This window comes from Neoarius graeffei, chromosome 3 (assembly GCF_027579695.1).
Source record: "Neoarius graeffei isolate fNeoGra1 chromosome 3, fNeoGra1.pri, whole genome shotgun sequence".
Lineage (NCBI taxonomy): Eukaryota > Metazoa > Chordata > Actinopteri > Siluriformes > Ariidae > Neoarius > Neoarius graeffei.
Window position 1 is genome coordinate 15,118,908 of NC_083571.1, and position 21,709 is coordinate 15,140,616.

Below are 21,709 nucleotides of genomic sequence, written 5' to 3' on the forward strand. Positions count from 1 at the left end.
TGAGTAAAAATCCAGTAGATTCCAAGACGAGACCGATCTCGAGACCAAGACTGAGCTCAAGAACTACAACACTAACTAGGGATAAGTATAATATTTAAAATTGATTTCTAGGTTTCTATAAAGCTGCTTTGTGGCAATGTTTTGTTAAACTTTGATCTAGATAAATTGAACTGAATTAAAACCTTGCTAGCCAAGTGTGATTTCCTCACACAGTAAACGTTATGCTTTGATTAAGTGGTTGTATCGCTATAAGCCATATAGAAACAGCCTATAGAAGCCTACATAAGCCAGTTTGTAATCAGTTACTAAAATACGCTTCTCTTTTGGCCGTCAGAATGTCTGTAACATTCCTGTACCTCAGTCAGAATGAAGTCTTTAAATATAGATTTTAATTATATGTAAATTCAGTAGTAACCAGAGTTTAAACCATTAGAACTTTATTTCTGGTTGAGATACATGCAAACGAGATACATAAAATAAAGCTTAGGGAGTTCTAAGAACTGTATATCCCAGGCTTCAATACATAAAACCCCAGAGGGAGCTGAGAATCTTTATGTGCAGGGGCTCTGGGGCATGCTCATGAATATTGGATAGTACACAGAACAGAAATATGATTGGCTGAGACACCAGAGTGTCATGCATAAATGAGTCAAAATCCATCCATTATCCGTAACTGCTTATACTGTGCAGGGTCACAGGCAAGCTGGAGCCTTTCCCAGCTGACTATGGGCAAGAGGCAGGTTACACCCTGGAAGTGTCACCAGGTCATAGTAGAGCTGACAGACAAAACCATTTACCTATGGTCAATTTAGAGCCACCAATTAGCCTAACCTGCATGTCTTTGGACTGTGGGGGAAACCAGAGGAAACCCACAGACACAGGAAGAACATGCAAACTCCACCCAGAAAGGCCGTCAGACACTGAGCTTGAATCCCAAACCCTCTTGCTGTGAGGCAGTAGTGCTAACCACTACACCACCATGCTACCCATGAGTCAAGGTGTAAGCCTTAACATTTTTCCTTTCTTTCCTTCTAAGAGTACTCCAGACTACTCCAGACACTTAAGCACTGGGACACTTGCACTGAATGTGTGATTCCTATTTGCAATAAATGTAAAATAATTTGACTCACCCTTTAGACACAAGCCTTCATATTGAATGAGATAGGGTTAACAAAAACACCAAACAAACATGTGGAAAATGTTTAACACACTTAAATATCCGAAGTTTTCAAGTTGCCCAGAGAAGATTTGCATTTTATTGGACAGGCTAATTACAAACCACAGCATAACAGGAGTTGAAAGGTGATTGTGTGGTCTCCAGGCAGCCAGAAGGTCCAAGTGTGTTGTGGATTAAAGGCTTTTGCATTTGCTAATCCTTAGGAATGTTTAAGATTTGGTTGCAGAGTCTTTCAACACTCAGTCATGACATTGGCCCATTTTTGCTAATTAGAAAGCCCAAACCTGTGAATTTTAAGATGTTGCTCTAATGGCCATTCACTCAAGCATTGATTACAGAGTTTCATGTTTTATTAAACATGCCAATTTCATAACAGAAAAAAACATGAAAAACATTAACAGGGTCTACAAATTGCCATGTATTATGAGCACTATACATGTCTATATAAAAGGATATTACACAAAGATGTTCATCTTTGAGTGGTGGATATATTTACAAATGAGTGAAGAGATTTTTCAACATAAGGAAACTTCATATCTTTGCACCCCCATGTAATATTCTTTATATTATATGGACACATTCACAAAAATACACAAGTTTGAACCAGTTTGCCATTGATATGTCTAGTCAGTGGGAAAACACTGGGTGTGACAGTGAAATATCAGGGATTATGTCAGACCTGTGATGTATTTCAAATAGAAAAAAAAAAAAAGTTTAACCATGAGAAGATGAACATATCTTCAAGCCAACATGTGATTGTTACGACCCCCTTTTTTTTTTTAAAGTCTAGGGAAAAGGGAGTAACAAAAGACAGTAACTGAATTTAAAAAGAGCATACATGGAATTATAATCAAGGTCAGAGGGAGGGTGGGAAGTGCCAGTTACACAAAAAAAACTACTCTACCACTTAGGGAAATCAAACTTTAACCAAACAAATAAGGAAACCAAAAATTCCTACCTAATTTAACTACTCTAAACACCACAACTTCAAAGGAATACAACAAATGGCACTTACCCACTTATCTAATCTATACAACAGTTAACCTGCATGAGTGCAGTGTACCACCCCAAACTTGCCAGCCTACCCTCATCACAAAGTTTGAGTCAGTTTTCTACTCACAAAATGCAGAGACAAAGGCAAAGAGACTAAAAGTATAACTGGCTTATATAGAGTGGAAGATGAAAGGTGATTGGTCACAGCAGAAGGAGATGAATGCACCAATCACTGGCAATGACCGAGGGAGACTTGACCAGAGGGGTGCATGGGAGGGATGAAGTCCTGCACCAATCACTTGTAGGAACTGGCACATCAGAATCTAAATGAATGAGTAAACATGAACATCGGAAAAAACTGACAAATGCCAGGGATGCAACACCCCCACCCTTTAAGAACAAACACCAGTTTGTTTACATTAGCAAGTTAAATACAGGACAAGGCATCAGCAATGACCTTTTTTGAACCCTTGTATTCCTGGAGTTATCAGAGCCCACCACATGAGTCTCTGGTTGTGGTTGTACATGTGACAAACTAATGGGTTATGATCAGTATATACTGTAACAGGAAGAGGGCTGGATCCAACACACATCAAAATATTGGAGAGCCAGTAAAAGCGCCAAGACTTCCGTTCAATGGTAGAATACTTCACTTGCTTGAAAAATAGCAGACTGGATGATCCACACCATCCAGGTTCTCCTGCAGCAGTACTGCACCAGCACCTACACCACTAGCATCCACCTCCAACTTAAAAAGGCAAGTGAAATCAGGGACAGAAAGCACAGGAGCAAAGCAAACTCTTTAGACTTTCAAAAGCACGATGACAATCACTCATCCAGTTAAAAGACTGAGTAGAACTAAGGAGGCTAGTGAGCAGATGAGCTACAGTAGAGGAATTTTTACAAAAACTTATAACCAGCTATGCCTAGGAACTGGCGTACACAACTGGAATCAGCATCCCTGGAGTGGTAAAGTTTCAGCATGTGACACACTGTTCCTACACCAGCAGTCAGGTGTACTAAGGACAGTCTCACTGAGCTTTTCCTGAATGACGCAAGGCCCAGCAAAACAGGCTGATAATGCAGAACCAGGGATGGGGAGCAAAGCTAAACCTCATCTCCAGGTTTAAAAGAATGAGGCACACTGGCCTGATCATAATGGTGCTTCATAGTATTTTTAGCTTTTGCTAGGAACTCTTTCCTAACTACAGGCTGTGTAACCTCTCCCTAAACTGACTCATAGGTTAACACATTGACCAGAGGACCCTGTACTTAGTATTTTGTCCTTCAAAACCTTAAGGGGACCTCAGACAGTGTCCAAACACTAATTCAGCAGGACTAAACCCCAAGGACTCCTGCACTGTTTCAGGAGCTGCAAACAAAGGGTACCTGCTCATCCCAACTATTGCCAGTCTCCAGACAGTATTCACACAGCATAGATTTTAAAGATTGGTGCCAATATTCCAGAGCCCCTTAGCTTTCTGGATGATAGGCACTAGATGTCAACATGCTCACCACCCAAAGAATTTAAAACCTGTTTAAAAATCTCAGACTGGAAATTAGTTCCTTGATCAGACTGCACAACTTTTGGTAAGCCAAAGATAGAAAAGAATGTGGTTAGAGCTCTGATAATCAATTTAGCAGTAATGTTACAAAGGGGAACTGCTTCAGGAAATCAAGTAGCAACACATGCATGTCAGGGCGGCACAGTGGTGTAGTGGTTAGCGCTGTCGCCTCACAGCAAGAAGGTCCGGGTTTGAGCCCCGTGGCCGGCAAGGGCCTTTCTGTGCGGAGTTTGCATGTTCTCCCCGTGGGTTTCCTCCGGGTGCTCTGATTTCCCCCACAGTCCAAAGACATGCAGGTTAGGTTAACTGGTGACTCTAAATGGTGACCATAGGTGTGAATGTGAATGGTTGTCTGTGTCTATGTGTCAGCCCTGTGATGACCTGGTGACTTGTCCAGGGTGTACCCCGCCTTTCGCCCGTAGTCAGCTGGGATAGGCTCCAGCTTGCCTGCGACCCTGTAGAAGGATAAAGCAGCTAGCGATAATGAGATGAGACATGCATGTCAAGAGGAACTGATTTCCAGACCTAGTTCTGGGCAACAGACCAACACCGTCTTAAACTAGAAAAGCACTGAGCGCAGACCTCCGCCAAGAATCTTTAAAAAACTTCCAGGATCCAGATGGTGATCTGGATCACTGCCAAAATTTAATGGATTGTTACTTGTGCCCAGTCACACCTCTGGAAAAAAAAATTCAGAGCAATCCATTCATAACTTTCCATAATGTTGCTAACAGACAAACCAACAAACTGCTACCAAAAACAACCTCCTTGGCAGAGGTAAATATGCTCAAAGGGTTTGCCTACTATTGGAATAGGACACAAAGGAGCAGGCAGAATGACTTTGGTTTCCCAGTAATCCAGCATGTGACAACTACAGCAGAATTGGGCAACATCAGATTTTAGAGCAGGCCAAAAGTAGTGACCGAGGATATGGTTATATACATTTGTTATGCCAAGATGACCTGACCATGGGTTCTCATGAGCCATGGACCACACCTGATAAACTGAAGGCACTACAATTTGGTACACACCACCCCAGTCTAGCTTTTTAGTTACTGATTGTGACCATCTCAGTAACAGGCCTTTGTCAAGGAAGTAATCAACGCTTCTCTTGTCACACTGACACCACAGCAGTGAAGCATTTTTCAAGGCTCGGCTCAGCCTGTTGTGCAGCAACGAGCCCCTCATGAGTGGCAGATATTGAGTGCTCAGTATTGGGCTTTGCTGTGGCGTCTGCTCTGCCATGTCTCCCCACACCCTGTGAAGACACAGCAGCACTTATGGGACTCCTCACCAGCCAGTTCTGGCATTAGCACAGTGTCAGCCAGAGAGATCACCTCCTGTAGTTTTCTAGACTGGGAGCAAGTGACCACACATGTAGGGAATGCACTAGGAAAGGAAATAGCAAGATTGTCAAAGTCAATGTAATTTGGGAGGTGGCTATATATTTCAAGACTAGGAGTTACCTTGCCCCCAGCAAGGTCATTGCACATTTAAAAACTCCACCCCCTTTACAGGCAACTCTGAACACAGCTACATTAAAGAATCCAGTGACCAACTTGGACTTAAAGACATGATGCAATGGCATCAGCACAAACCCCATTTTTATTCCTCAAACTATTGCACTAGACCCACAGGCAGTTACAGTGGTGAATGGCAGAACCCCAGCAAGAATAAGAGACTGTGCCCACCTGTATCTCTCAAGATATGGACAGGTTGGTCATCCCTAGCATCTGTGAGAAACAAAACCAAACAAATTTAAAAGCAGGCATCTGGGTTCTCATCAGTGCTACTCTTAGCTTGCCCTTAGCAAAAAGAAGTTTAATCAAGTGTGCTACAAGTATACTTATTTTATACTAAAATCAAGGAAGTGTACTTGAAGGTTACTTCTTATAAACTAATTCTTGATACACTTACAACATCTCATCTCATTATCTCTAGCCGCTTTATCCTTCTACAGGGTCGCAGGCAAGCTGGAGCCTATCCCAGCTGACTACGGGCGAAAGGCGGGGTACACCCTGGACAAGTCGCCAGGTCATCACAGGGCTGACACAGACAACCACTCACACTCACACCTACGGTCAATTTAGAGTCACCAGTTAACCTAACCTGCATGTCTTTGGACTGTGGGGGAAACCGGAGCACCCGGAGGAAACCCACGCGGACACAGGGAGAACATGCAAACTCCACACAAAGGCCCTCGCCGGCCCCGGGGCTCGAACCCAGGACCTTCTTGCTGTGAGGCGACAGCGCTAACCACTACACCACCGTGCCGCCCCACTTACAACATAGTACAGGGAAGTATACTTGGTTTATACTGAACCAAGTATAAAAAAGTATAAGTAGACCTATATCAATACTAAGACTTACACTTATACATTACTTTACTAAAACTTATACTTGGACCCAAGTATACTTTGTAAATCTTTTTGCCACAAAATAGGAATGCTTAGCATATATCTTGCTTCAAGAGCACAATAAGGTCAACTCATTAATTGACTCAACATTTATATATATATATATATATATATATATATATATATATATATATATATATATATATATATATATATATATATTTTTTTTTTATTAATATATATAAATAAAATAAAAAAATTATATATATATATATATATTAATTAAAAAAAAAATAAATATATATATATATATTTTTTTTTTATTAATATATATATTAATAATAAAAAAAAAATATTATATATATTTTTTTTTATTTTATAATTATTACATTAGCTGAGCTATACAGCTGGTAAGTGATTAGGGAATCCAACCTGATCAGAGGGCCCCTCTCACCCCCTCCATCACTCCTTCCAACTGCTCCCATCAGGCTGGCGCTACAATGTACCACTATAAACAAAAAGTCCTTCATCCCCTCTCACTCTAAAAAATAAAACATTGGGCCAACAAAAAAAAAAATCAAGGCAACGTTTTGCATTCAGTTTTTTGAGTTATGCCAATTGCTGGTGGAATTACGTTCATCCAACACAATATTTTACGTATGGTGAATTACCTTTCCTATCATTATCATAAGCATTTCTAAGTAACATGAACTTAATATCTGTCAAAATGAACACAAGTTTTTAAGTTGCCTGTATTTCTAAAAATCAAGCTGTCCAAATTTGTTTTTTTCAATATTTGAAAGCATTATTAATATACGTGTAACTTAATATTTCTCTAGATTAATTACAATTTTTATGTTGGCCAACTTCTAGTATTGTATTGTTCCAACTAAAAATCTTTTCTTATCCAAACATGTTTATTTTCTTTTCTCATTAACGCCTACCTTTCTGAATGAAGTCAAACAAAGCGAATATTAGACAATTAGGCTAACTTTATTTTGCACTGTGATTTCAAAACATCACCACATTACACTCACAGCATAAACAAGTATTTACTACAAATATCTACAGTGACTGTGGCCTTCAGAAATTAACTATTTAGCCTACTGTTCGACGTTACAAAATTATGACTGTTTGAATAACAGTGTTAAAAAACTTAAACAACAATACATATACCTATACAAGTATGTTAACAGAACATGAATCATTACAGGACTGGATGATTAACAGCTGATTCACTATAAAACAGTCATACAAAATGTGTACACTCCTAGTTGGCTATAACTTTACCAACAGCTTTGTGGACTAGGAGAAGGCAGCTCTAAATATTACAAAGACAATGAAATATTAACTCTCAAATTTCTCCAAAGAACTGCAGTGATTTGTGCACAAATAAAATATTGCACACTAGAGTTTCAAAAAACTACTAAGAGCACTAAGTGATGATTTCTACTCAGACAATTGGATATTGCTCAGAACAGCCTGGAATTTTAAATGAATGGAGTATGCTTATGATTATACAAGACAGCATTTAAAGCCAATTCCTAAGTGCAACATATCCATATCATAACCAGATAAAACCTCAACCTTTGATAACTGTAATGGTAACACCAATATTATCGGATAACACTGTCCATAATGTACAGAAGACCTCAGACAAATCAGTCAAAACTTCCAACTCGTTGAGAGTGCTGGGGTTTTAGAGCACAGTCAGAAAATACTGTACTTGAGACTCATTACTTTTGAGCTGGTTTTTTGTCCATCGAGTTCCAGGAATAGCTTCTGAAATACCTCAAAGGTGAACTTCAACTGCTTGGGATAGCTGAGGTTCAGAGCATATATTATGCCCATCAGCAAAGCACAGGATCTGGCCACATCAAACCCTTCCAGGACTTTGGTTCCCTCGATGACAATGGTTGCACACCCATCACTGATGATGGCAATCTTCATCACCTGCATCACAAGGTCTGCCTCAAGCTCCTCCATGTCCTTAGAAGAAATAACAGGTATTAGAGTGTTGGAGTGTTGGTTCACTGCATTTCAGTCCAGCAGGGAGAAGCGTTAGCTATGACAATGTATAATGCAAAGCAAGTCTTTACATTTTAAGAAGGAATGGAATTCTGCTTCCAAATACTTACACTGTACATTTTGAAAAGGTCCTCCTCCTTCTCTCCAAGATATACCACAAGGCAGCGAATGGCAGCTTCTCTCCGTCGCTCAACTGTGTTGTTCTGATTAATGAAAAAATTATATGAGGGGTTCAATAAAAATCAGATCCACAAATACCTGAATGATAGAGATTTATCTGAAGAAATTACTGTTAATAACCTGCAATTCAAAAAGTAAGTCTAGTTCACAAATATACCTCAAGAAGCCTGTCCTTAATCTGCCTGATCTTCAGTCCTGCAGCTCCTCCCTTTGACTGGACTAAGGTCATCAGCTTCGGGGTGCACTGGTCAAGACTGGCCATAAATGTCGATTCAAGGCTAACTGTTGTCACCCTCTTGAATTCGTCATTTATCTGTGGGGAACACAAAAGAGAAATTATTTGAGAGAACTCTAGTGGACATTTATCTATACAGTATCAATCCATAGAGCAAAAATACTAGTACAGCCTATGCCCCAAACAGTAACATTATTCAACAAAATAAAAACGGGAGATTGTATATCGCGGCGCGCACCCCCAACAAAATAAAAAACGGGAGATTGTATATCGCAGCACACCCCCCGCTCCCTAGCTAATGTTATTTAGCTTGATGTTAGTAGATGTCTTGTTCCCATTTTGCTAGAGGAACATTGCAAAGTACACATGCCAGAACCACAAATAAACAACAGAACTGCAGAACTGTTTTAAGCATAAAATTACCCCCTTTCACTGAATGTTAGATTAAGAGCACCTGTTTGTTTGTTGGACAATAGCAGGTTTACAAAAAGCTAACTGGCACACGGTGTCTAACTTATGTGTCTACCGACATTCAACACAGTCACAAAACAGGCAGTGTGTTGCTAATCACATCACCGTCAAGAGCAAAAACTACCCACATAACATCATTGGAGTCACAAAGAAAATGTGTTTGTAACCATATAATGCTCACCTTGTTTGAGAAAAAACGTGCTTTGTGTTGCTTGGCTTTTTCCTCAGTCTGCAGCCATTCGAACTTGTCCAGGCATGTGAAGTGTTCGGAGAAATTCAAGCCAAGTGTAAAGAAATTAAGTTGCAAACAAATGTAATTAAGTTACCGTGACTTGAATTTTGTCCGTTATTGTTGAATGATAGATTTTCAGTTCAGTTAAGTCATGATAGTGTGTTGAAGCAACAGTTCTACTTTTTGTGTCAGTAGGACTCAATAAAATAACAGTTAGGAACAAAAAGTCTGACAATATCAGGGAACTTATTTTTTTTTCTCACAACAACACATTTATTTAAGTATTGGCTAAAGGTCCTCTGAATGACTTTTTAGAGTGCTGCAGCAGCCTTACTCAACAGCACATGAACATTACCAGCCAACCCAACCGTCAACATGCATGTCTTGTTTAATGTCTTATTATAATTCTGGTGATTAACACTTAGTCATTATGTGTACTGAATTGCATTATCTTCATGTACCTTACACTTCATCATACACAAAAACAGGAAAACAGAAAAAAGTTTGGCTTGACTATTTATTTAACTAGTCCCTTTCAAAAGGGTTTGGCAATGGTGTTATGTACAGTGTCAGCTGTTTCAACAAGGACACATTTTGTTTTGATCATGTCAGGCGAGACAGCATGAACAGTTTCAGTTTTTTGAACATCATATACAAAATGACTTTGTACATTTATTTGCAAATCTTTACATACAGGCCTGCCTGATTTACTAAGTACGTCAACTAAAACACAACATAGTTTGCGACATGGACAAAAAGCAGAGATTTCATGTGAACATATTTGTTTAAAAACAACCAATTCTATAATACAACAAAATGTACCATCTTTCAAGTATGCAGCACTGTTGAATCTCTTCCTTAGTCTGTCATAGGTTTTACTGTGGTACGTAACTCCAACCAAAAAACGGTTGTAAGACCAAAAGCAGTTAGTTTCCCACACAACTTTTCAATGGCAAGCCTATATGACATTTTTATACTGGTTTCCCTTAGCAAAAAGTAGTATACTTAAAGTTCATTTTGTAAAGTATTCTGAAGTGTAAGTATAAGTATATCAAGTGTACTACAGGCCATGTACTTCAAGTGTACTAGAAAGCATACTAATTTAATACTTCTTCGGACGAAATTGGAACATTTTAAGTTTATAAAAGTATACTTCAAAGTTACTTTTAAGTTAGCAAAAGTACTCTTTAAGTACTCTCATCTATACTATAAATGTACTTGGTATATCCCTCTTGTATACTTACAGTATATAACTAGTACAATGGCAGTACATAAATAAGTGTACTTATGATATACTTCAAGTACACAATAGGGATATACCAAGTGCATTGATAGTATATAAATGAGTATACTTGAAAGTGTACTTTTGTAAACTTAAAATGTTCCAATTTAGTCTGAAGTATTAAATTAGTATGCTTTCTAGTACACTTGAAGTACATGGCCTGTAGTACACTTGATATACTTACACTTCAGAATACTTTACAAAATGAACTTTAAGTATACTACTTTTTGCTAAGGGTGTACAGGAAGAGTTCATTAACCCCACACCCTTCTGCTGATTAGCACTCAGATTGTTGCTGTTCCTTATGCTTTAGAGTTAGCAATAACATGACCCTTTCTGTGACAAGGGTCACAGAAAGGTAGAACAGGGCACGCCAAACCTTTCAGGTGACACTATGAAACTCAGTGAGCACAAACTCATCTGCTGAAACAGCAGCTTGACTCAATGAGGTAAGCTTTTGTTCATTTAGATAGGAGAATGTATTCTGGGAGACATTTCTTGAACTCTTCAAGCAACATCTCAGAGAGAGAGACACAAACACTTTGAATACAGTACACCATGTGTCAAAAATGCGCCCTGTTCTCTAGCAAAGTCAACATATGTCTGACAGCTTTCTTAAGACTTCTGAATTTCTGCCGATAAGCTTCTGGTACCAATTTGTAAGCAAACAGGTAGCAAACCATATTTTAAGCTGTCCTCAAAAGGAAGAGCAGAAACTACCTCTTGAGCTTTACCAGACAACTTGCATTGTAACAAAAGTGGCCAGACTTCTAGAGGCCACTGGAGGGTGGCAGTGATGCACTCAAAGGCACTGAAATATGAATCAATTTCATTTTCTCTAAACAATGGTACTAATGCAATGTACTTACTTGCGTCAAAGGACTGCAGAACTAAAGTAGGTGCAGGAAGAACAGGACTGATGTAGGAGGGCCATCTGTACCACAGGGTTTGGTAGGGCCAGCTGACACTAGGAATTACACTTACAAGACCCCATTGGGCCTTTATTTCAAGCTGGCATAGACAGTTTTATTAGCTTCAACCTCAAGCCCACGCATTTCCAATTTTAATTCTGCTTGCTATTTTTGCTCTTTCCTGTACTTCCACTTGGAGACCTGCTAAACAAATTTTAAGTCTCAAGTCAGCTTTAGCACTACAAGACCCAAAAGAGAAGCCATCATACCTTGGAAGTGTAACCAGAGATTTTATTTGTAGTTCAGCTGCCTCAACATTAGTGGGATGGAGCATGGACTCTACAGCAGCTTCAAATGCAGAGGGTAAGCCACCCTCTGCTATAGCACCCTCCTCTCCAGTAGGAAGCACCAGTTCCTCCACCTCAAACAACTTAGCCACAATCGTAGCTTGGATATCCCTCTTATAGCCTTGTTTGGTAACTGGGATCTTATATGCAGTTATCTGCAACAACTAATCCTTCCTGCATTTATTTATGACCTCTAAGGTTGGATTAGCCACAAACTGCTTCATGCCAAAAGTCCCCATTGCCAACCAAACAATTCTAATGACAAACACTACTCAAAATCCACTAACACAAATAAAACTAGATAGAACTCAACACCATCGATGGGGATGCCGCCGCCTGGTAGACTACACACCTTATGTGACTTGGATGGATATTTGACCTCACAGTAATCTTGACCTGTGACCTAACCTCAATCTAATCAGTTCATGTTTGTCCCAAAGCTCACAAATGGTGAAAGTTTGGTGAAATTCCTTTCATTAGCCTTTGAGATATCGCGTTCAAGGTCTCAGGACAGACACATGCACAGACAACCCAAAAACAATGCCTCCTGCACCTTAAGGTGGCAGAGGCATAAAAACCCCTCTCCTCTGCAGGAACTTCTCTAGTAACAGAGATAGAGCCCAGATGAGCCCCCACTTGTTACAACCCCTTTTTTTTTTAAATCTAGGAAAAACAGGAGTAACAAGAGATGATAGTAACAAAGTGAGTTTACTTACACAGTTTAAAAAAAGGAGCATACATGGAATTATAACAATCAAGGTCAGAGGGAGGCTGGGAAGTGCCAGTTACACAAACAAACAAAGAAAAAGCTATTTACCACTTAGGGAAATCAACTTCATCTCATCTCATTATCTCTAGCCGCTTTATCCTTCTACAGGGTCGCAGGCAAGCTGGAGCCTATCCCAGCTGACTACGGGCGAAAGGCAGGGTACACCCTGGACAAGTCGCCAGGTCATCACAGGGCTGACACAGACACCCATTCACACTCACACCTACGGTCAATTTAGAGTCACCAGTTAACCTAACCTGCATGTCTTTGGACTGTGGGGGAAACCGGAGCACCCAGAGGAAACCCACGCGGACACAGGGAGAACATGCAAACTCCACACAGAAAGGCCCTCGCCGGCCCCAGGGCTCAAACCCAGGACCTTCTTGCTGTGAGGCGACAGCGCGAACCACTACACCACCGTGCCGCCGGAAATCAACTTAATTAACCAAACAAATAAGGAAGCCAAAAACTCCTATCTAACTTAACTACTCTAATCTAAACGCCACAACTTCAAAGGAATACAATAATGGCACTTATCTAATGTATCTATACAACAGTCAACCTACATGAGTAGGTGTACCACCCCAAACTTGCCTAACCTACCCTCATCACAAGGTTTGAGTCAGAATTTTCTACTCACAAAACACAAAGTATAACAACTGGCTTATATAGAGTGGAAGGTGAAAGGTGATTGGTCACAGCAGAAGGAGATGAATGCACCAATCACTGGCGATGACAGAGGGAGACTTGATGATTGGAGGGGTATATGGGAGGGATGAAGTCCTGCACCAATCACTTGTAGGAATTGGCACACCAGTAACTAAATGAATATGAGTAAACATGAACATAGGAAAAAAAACATGACAAATGCCAGGGACGTAGCAATTATATAGACACATTCACAAACAAAAAGTACCCAAATTTATGAAAACAATTCATCAGCTTCCTGAAGAGTGACATTTTGAGAAATATGTCATGGTTTTGGATCTTCATGTCCCAGATGTAGTTTGTGTGAAAAATATAAATGGTGTATTTCCCAGTAAAACACTTGTGTCTATGTAATATAGTGCTGTGCAAAAGTCTTAGGCACATGTAAAGAAATGCTGTCGACCAAAAATGGCTTTAAAAATAATGAAATAAAATGTTTCAACATTAAAAAAAAATACTATAAACAGTAAGCAGTATGCCATAATAAATGAAACAAAGTCAGTATTTGGTATGATACTTTGCTTTAAAAAAAATAGTAGTATCAGGTACAATGAGTGCAGTTTTATAAGGAAATGAACTGTGGGTTTTACTGAGCATCTTACAGAACCAGCTACAGTTCTTCTGGACACTTTGACTGTCACACTTGTGTAATGTGAGGGTTCGATATGTGGTGGTTGGATCACTCTTTAGGAGAGAAAACGGCAGGATGGAGACAGATAACTTTCTCAAGCAGCACTTTACTTGTTCCACACTTCATAACAACTTTACTTCCTTGTTTGCACTTCTCACGTGACTGAACTAACCAATCGGAAGCTAGAACTTAACCTGAGGTAAACGTGAGGGAATCAGAAAGGCAGATTCAACAGACTATCTTAACTGACTTAATGATGCAGTTGTAAATATTTAAACATGTAAATATGTAAATAATAAATATGTAACATAAATATGTAAATAGTTAACGAATGTAAATTATAACATTGAAAATGCCTTTTTAATAAATTAACTCAAATATAAATCATATTAACTTCTGAGCCTTACAACTGTCAAATATGAATTAACTTAACTTCTTAACCTTACACTTGTTTCTTAATTTTGCACCAAAACCCAGCAGCCTTCATTATGTTTTCTTTTTTAATCTGAAAAGTGCTCTCTTATGGAATATGCTGCTCAGATACAAACTTTTTTCTCTGTAACATTTAATTTTGTGCTGGAAAATGAACTTTTGGAACTCAAAAATGTTTTTGTGCTGACTCGATAATGTAGAAGTCAGAAAATAGAAATCCATAACAAAGTTTGTATGAAAAGAAAATAGGGTGCCTAAGACTGTACAGACTGCACAGTACTGTATGTATGTATGTTTATATAAGCCTGCTTTTGTGGGTGTCCTCTGATGAATATATGAATTATGGAATTTCTGTCTAAATTTACTCCATACAAGGTGCTGTAAATAGATTCACTTAACACCTGCAGTGTGACTTCTGCAGTCATTTCTAGAACAGCGATCGTTTAAAACAATTAAACAGCAATTTGGAAGCCAGTTTTCACCATTTGAAGGAATAATGCCATGAGTTTTTCCCAACATTATGTCTCAGTAGCTCAGTAAAATAATTCAAGCTTCTCGAAACGGTGACTTTGAAATTAAAATTGGTTTAAGATTGTCAGGGATGCAAGTGCAAGCAGTTTATGTAAATGTGAACCATGAATGAACAAACAAAATCAAGACTAGGAGCCTAAACATGAACTATGGATACGAGGCGAGCGCCAAACAGATAATATACAACAGACATGTAGCCAAAAAACAGCACTTAAATAACAGTGCTTATTGGGTGCAGTAGAGAACAGGTGTGTGTGATCATTGGCGTCATGTGTTGTGCAAGGGCTGATGGGTAATGTAGTCTCATGCTGATTTAAGAGCTAACATGACATCCATCCATCAGTTAGGATTGCAGGGGGAGCTGGAGCCAGTCCTGAGAACTGAAAGGCGGGGTACACCCTGGGCAGGTTGCTAACACAGAGATGAATAAACATCCATTCACGCTCACACTCTATGGGCAATAATTTAGAGTTGACCTAATCTGCATCTGTGGGAGGAAACCCACACAGAAAGGCCCCAAGGTTCAAACTCAAAGCACAGGCTTTATTTGTTGCACATACATTAGAGCAGGGGTTCTCAACCTTTTCTGCTTTGAGGCCCACCTATTTACACTTGTACAGTGCCTTGAAAAAGTATTCATACCCCTTGAACTTTTTCACATTTTTCCACCTTACAACCACGAACTTAAAAGTTTTTTTATTGAGATTTTATGTGATAGACCAACACAGAGTAGCACATAATTGTGAAGTGAAATGAAAATGATAAATGGTCTTCAAAATTTTAAACGAATAAAAATCTGAAAAATGTGGTGTGCATTAGTATTCAGCCCCCTGTACTCTGATACCTCTAAATACAATCCAGTGCAATCAATTGCCTTCAGAAGTCATCTAATTAGTTAATAGAGTCCTACTGTGTGTAATTTACTCTCAGCATAAATACACTTGTTCTGTGAAGGCCTCAGTGGTTTGTTAGAGAACACTGAAGAACAAACAGCATCATGAAGACCAAAGAACTCACCAGACAGGTCAGGGATAAAGTTCTGGAGAAGTTTAAAGCAGGGTTAGGTTATAAAAAAAACTATCCCAAGCTCTGAACATCTCAAGAAGCACTGTTCAAGCCATCATTCAAAAATAGAAAAAGTATGGCACAACTGCAAACCTACCAAGACATGGCCGTCCACCTAAACTGACAGAGCGAGCAAGGAGAGCACTGGTCAGAGAAGCAGCCAAGAGGCCCATGATCACTCTGGAGGATCTGCAGAAATCCACAGCTCAGGTGGGAGAATCTGTGCACAGGACAACTATAAGTTGTACACTCCACAAATCTGGCCTTTTTGGAAGAGTGGCAAGAAGAAAGCCATTGTTGAAAGACAGGTATAAGAAGTCCCGTTTGCAGTTTGCCAGAAGCCATGTAGGGGACACAGCAAAATGTGGAAGAAGGTGCTTTGGTCAGATGAGACCAAAGTTGAACTTTCTGGCCTAAATGCAAAGCGCTATATGTGGTGGAAAACTAACTCTGCTCATCACCCTGCACACACCATCCCCACTGTGAAACATGGTGGTGGCAGCATCATGCTATGGGGATGCTTTTCTTCAGCAGGGACAGGGAAGCTGGTCAGAGTTGATGGGAAGATGGATGGAGCTAAATACAGGGCAATCCTGGAAGAAAACCTGTTGGAGGCTGCAAAAGACTTGAGACTGGGAAGGAGATTCACCTTCCAGCAAGACAATGACCCTAAACATACAGCCAGAGCTACAATGGAATGGTTTAGATCAAAGAATATTCATGTGTTAGAATGGCCCAGTCAAAGTCCAGACCTAAATCCCATTGAGCATCTGTGGCAAGACTTGAAAACTGCTGTTCACAGACACTCTCCATCCAATCTGGCTGAGCTTGAGCTATTTTGCAAAGAAGAATGGGCAAAAATTTCAGTGTCTAGATGTGCAAAGCTGGTAGAGACATACCACAAAAGACTTGCAGCTGTAATTGCAGGAAAAGGTGGCTCTACAAAGTATTGATGCAGGGGGCTGAATACTAATGCACATCACATTTTTCAGATTTTTATTTGTTTAAAATTTTGAAGACCATTTATCATTTTCGTTTCACTTCACAATTATGTGCTACTCTGTGTTGGTCTATCACATAAAATCTCAATAAAAAACTTTTAAGTTCGTGGTTGTAAGGTGGAAAAATGTGAAAAAGTTCAAGGGGTATGAATACTTTTTCAAGGCACTGTAACAAGGTGGAGCCCATTTAAAAAGATCCTCAATTATTTTGTTTCATCTATTCTATTAGAATCTAATAATCCGTTGTAAAGTGTATTAATGGGATGCAATAACACTCCCTGTTACAGATGGGAGCCCAGGAATTAAATAAATGCAATAAAAACAAACTGTTTTTAATTGTTGGTATTATATTTAAAACTGTATGAATGTGACAGAAGCCAACATAAAACGATGCATGCAGGGCATTCTCAGTCAAAAGGGATTAATGATCCAAAAGTGGAGTCAATTAACACAAGAACTTATTGCCGTTTGTGTACGGCAAACAAGCCAGTTATTAAAACCAAGACGTACACTCAAACGAAGTGGATATAAAAACCACTCAATGGGATAGATCCTTACAGACTAATAAAGAAGGATTTTTCCTATGAGTTGGAAAGTTATCCATCTGTTGAGTTCCCCGACATCTCAAACTACCTGGTGCTGCAGACATCGTTCTACATGGACAAACAGATGAAAACCTGGAAAAGCATGAAGACGTACAACTTTTTATATGTGGCTGGGTTAAAGATCTGGTGGTCAGGACACTAGAAGATAGACGGCGGTAGACGGATCTACCGCAGGAAGAGTGTTTATTAGCAGGCGTGATATTTAAGTCAAGTCAAGATTATTTGTATAACGCTTTTAACAATAGACATTGTCACAAAGCAGCTTTACAGAGAATTAAAGACTTTAAACATGAGCTAATTTTATCCCAAATCTATTCCTAATGAGCAAGCCTGAGGCAACGGTGGCAAGGAAAAACTTCCTCATACGATATGAGGAAGAAACCTCGAGAGGAACCAGACTCAAAAGGGAACCCATCTTCATCTGGGTGATAACAGTCAATGTGATTTGTCACAGTCCAGTCCAGTCCATTCATGCCTGAGTTTGTGGGACTTCCATGCCAGCTCCAGGCTGGATCCAGGACAGGAATTCAGTCCTGCCCTGCTGGAGGCCATCTTCCCTGAAGCAGTACTCCCACACCTGCTACCACTCCTCTCCTATCAGCCAGGGCTTAAGAGCTGTTTGGAGCTACTCCAGTTGCCAGACTGTCTCTTGTAGACTTTACTTGCTCTACTACAGCCTTTTGGTATTATGGCTTCTTGAGGTCCTCTGTCTGTATTGTTCTGTGGAGTTTTTTTTTTGGTGTCTAGTTTTCTGTTTGGGGCAGCATAGTGGTTAGTGCTGTCACCTCACAGCAAGAAGGTCTGGGTTTGAGCCCCGTGGCCGATGAGTGCCTTTCTGTAGAGTTTGCATGTTCTGTCTGTGTGGGTTTCCTCCAGGTTTCCTCCAGGTGCTCCAGTTTCCCCCACAGTCCCAAAGACATGCGGGTTAGGTTAACTGGTGACTCTAAATTGACTGTAGGTGTGAATGGTTCTACGTATGTATCAGCCCTGTGATGACGTGGTGACTTGTCTAAGGTGTACCCTGTCTTTTGCCTGTAGTCAGCTGGGATAGGCTCCAGCTTGCCTGTGACCCTGTAGAACAGGATAAAGCAGCTAGAGATGAGATGAGTTTTCTGTCCAGTTTTTGCTCCTGTTTTACTTGCCTGTTCCTTTGGATTGTGTTTTTGCTTCCTCTGCCTAGGTTTCCCTTGTCCCTGTTTTCTTCAGTTTGAGATTTTTCTATCCTGTTTTTGTCCCTGACTGTGCCTTACCTGCTCTTGTGTTTTGACTTCTTGGTCCATTCTTTGACCACCTGATTTTGTTTGAGCCCTATTGTACCTCTGCTCTCCTCTTCATTTAAAGAAGTTTCTTTGCATACACTGCCTGTTTTGGATCCTCCCTTCACTTCAGCTTGCTATTTCTGACTGATTTTAATGTTTTAAAATGACATCTACTTTGTTATAAACTCATCATTGATGGAAACTTGAATGCAAAACTGTTCATGACAACTGCAGTCTTAAAGTTAACAATTTGACCATGGTCCTCAGCCATAAATGCATAACTAAGTGTCCAGAGCCATCTGTGTGGCTTTTTTTTTTTTTTTTAAAGCAAAGTAGAAAAGAGTATTTAAAGTGTTATAAATGTGGCTAGAAACAAATGTGATAATGCTTTGCAAAGCCTCTGTGAAAAGTGTCTGTATTTGGGCATACTGATTGTGCTCAAATCAGCATCAGGAGTTTCCCATAATGACTGGGTCCCAAGTGTGCACACAACGTGCTCTGTGAGCATGCATAGCTACTTGAGCTGTGCCAGACTCAAGTGCACAAAGCTGTGATAGTCAAGTGTTCACCTACTGTGTGACCAGTGTTTAGCTTATGTCTATTGCCATCAAAATGCCTCATTTTCATACGTCAACCCCTCTGGGCGTCCACCTGTAGTATCAGAGGAAGAAATCCATAAAATCAACATAAAATCCTTATAGCCTTTGAATCACACCAAACTTAATAAGTAAATATAACTTGCCTGAGAACTTTGTCCAGCATGTTGAAAATCGCCTTGTCCGTGCCGATATTGCACATGGGCATGTCTGTGATTCTTGACTTCGCCCCTCTGTTTGTCAAAGATCCGCACCAAAATGGCCAGTCGCTTGTCCGTCTTTGTCATTGGATTTGTCGATCATCAAGGAAAATGGCAACGTCTGGCAGTGCTGGATGATCGGTAGCATAGCTTCAGGGGCCAAGCTCTTGATTATTTGCGTTGTTTTGGTGCGCCTACAGCTGATAGATTTTGCAATCATACTGTCCGTGCAAATTCGCGGCAACAGTTCTGTCAAGTGGTCCGCAACGGCTAGCGGCAAATTGTGCTGAGCAATAAAATTACAGATCGTAACTTCTGCTCTTATTACACTTGTTGATTGATCATCGGTCTTAGGCTTTGCAAACATCGTCATTTGCGGCTGATTCTGTTTCTGGTGCAAGTTTCGCTGATGTAGTTTGGACATCATGTGTTCCCTCACATCGTAAACTCCAGACGCCGCAACTCTTATATCTCGCACACAAACTGTGCAGTGCGTGTACTCCCCATTTTTCACCTGAACAATGACACCATTAAATGTCTCCTTCCATTCAGGAAGATACCACCTGCCGTGTATCATTTTCTTTCTCGGTGTTCCCATTCTTTCACTCAGCAGACACTATTCAAAATCTCTCAGGTGTAAACAATGGTGCTCTGCACAATGAGAAAATCGTTCAAACAATGACCGTTTGGTGCGTTTAAATGCAGATCGTGCGCATGACCGGAACAAGCGAAGTCTCGCAGTCGCGATACTGCATGAGGCTTGAGGAATAAACATCCGGTTTGACATCTGGTGTGCACATCTCTGAAGACCTGTCCTGGAGCAACAACACCGCATCACTGGCCAAAAAAGCCCAACAGCGTCTGTACTTCCTCTGCAAACTGAGCAAGATCCCTGGCCCCAATCATGCACACTTTCTACAGAGGCACCATCGAGAACATTCTGACCAGCTGCATCACCGTGGGGTACGGCGCCTGCACCGTGTCCTGCTGCAAGTCTCTGCAGCGCATCGTGAGAGCAGCTGAAAGGATCATTGGTGTCCCTCTCCCTTCTCTAATAGATACTTATAACTCCCGCCTCACCCGCAAAGCCATCAGGATTGCAGGGGACCCCACCCACCCATCTCACAGCCTCTTCAGTCTGCTGCCATCGGGGAGGAGACTGCGGAGTCTCCAGGCCAAAACCAGCAGGCTCAAGAACAGTTTCTTTCACCAGGCGGTCAGGAGGCTCAACTCCCTCCCTGTTCTGCCCCTCTGCCCCCTGCCACAGATTCTGCTTGCACACACCCCTGCCCCCCCTTCAGCATCTGACATGTCATCCTCACAGTCCCCCCCCCAACATACATACATACATACATACATCTCATCGTTCATTACACACTGAACTCAGGGACCGCACATCTCGCTTTACCTCGCTCATTTGCACTATTCCGCACTACCTCATCTTAACAGCTGCTAGTTTATTTATACTGCTTATTTCAATGTTTACCTCAAGTGCCCTTGACTGTTTGTTTATTTGAACCTGTGTGTGTGTGTGTGTGTGTGTGTGTGTGTGTGTATAAATAAGTGTTTAGTCTATGTCTAGTTCCTATCTAGAGTGTTTATACTGGTTATATTGTTTTTGTTTTTGTCTTTCAATTTTTTTATTTATTGCATTGCCTGTTTGCATCGTGGGTCAGAGAGGACTGAAATTTCATCTGTGCTGTATGTCGAGCATGTATAGCATATTTGACAATAAAGTTAAAGTTGACTTGACAAGTTGAAGTTGACATAGTATGGGTTATCTGCCCCTGCATACATGCTGTTTGTCCATAAATTGAGCTTTTTTTTTTTTTTTTGCAACGATCAGCTGACGATGTTCAAGTAAGATACTGAAAATCCGTAAGACTTTGTTTATACGCCCATACGCCCTTGAAATGAGCTAAAATCCGTATAATTTCCAGACAATCCGTATAGGTTGACGTATACATTTTCATTGATAACCCATCGCAAAGCATTGTCAACTGTAGTGTGACTGTAGCTTAATGAGGTGGATGTGATGTTGGATGCAACCCAGCAATTTTACCCTAATACAAGTAAAAATTTGGCTTCAACTTGAAGACAAATTGCAGCCTACTAGATGGTGCTTTGTGGCCCA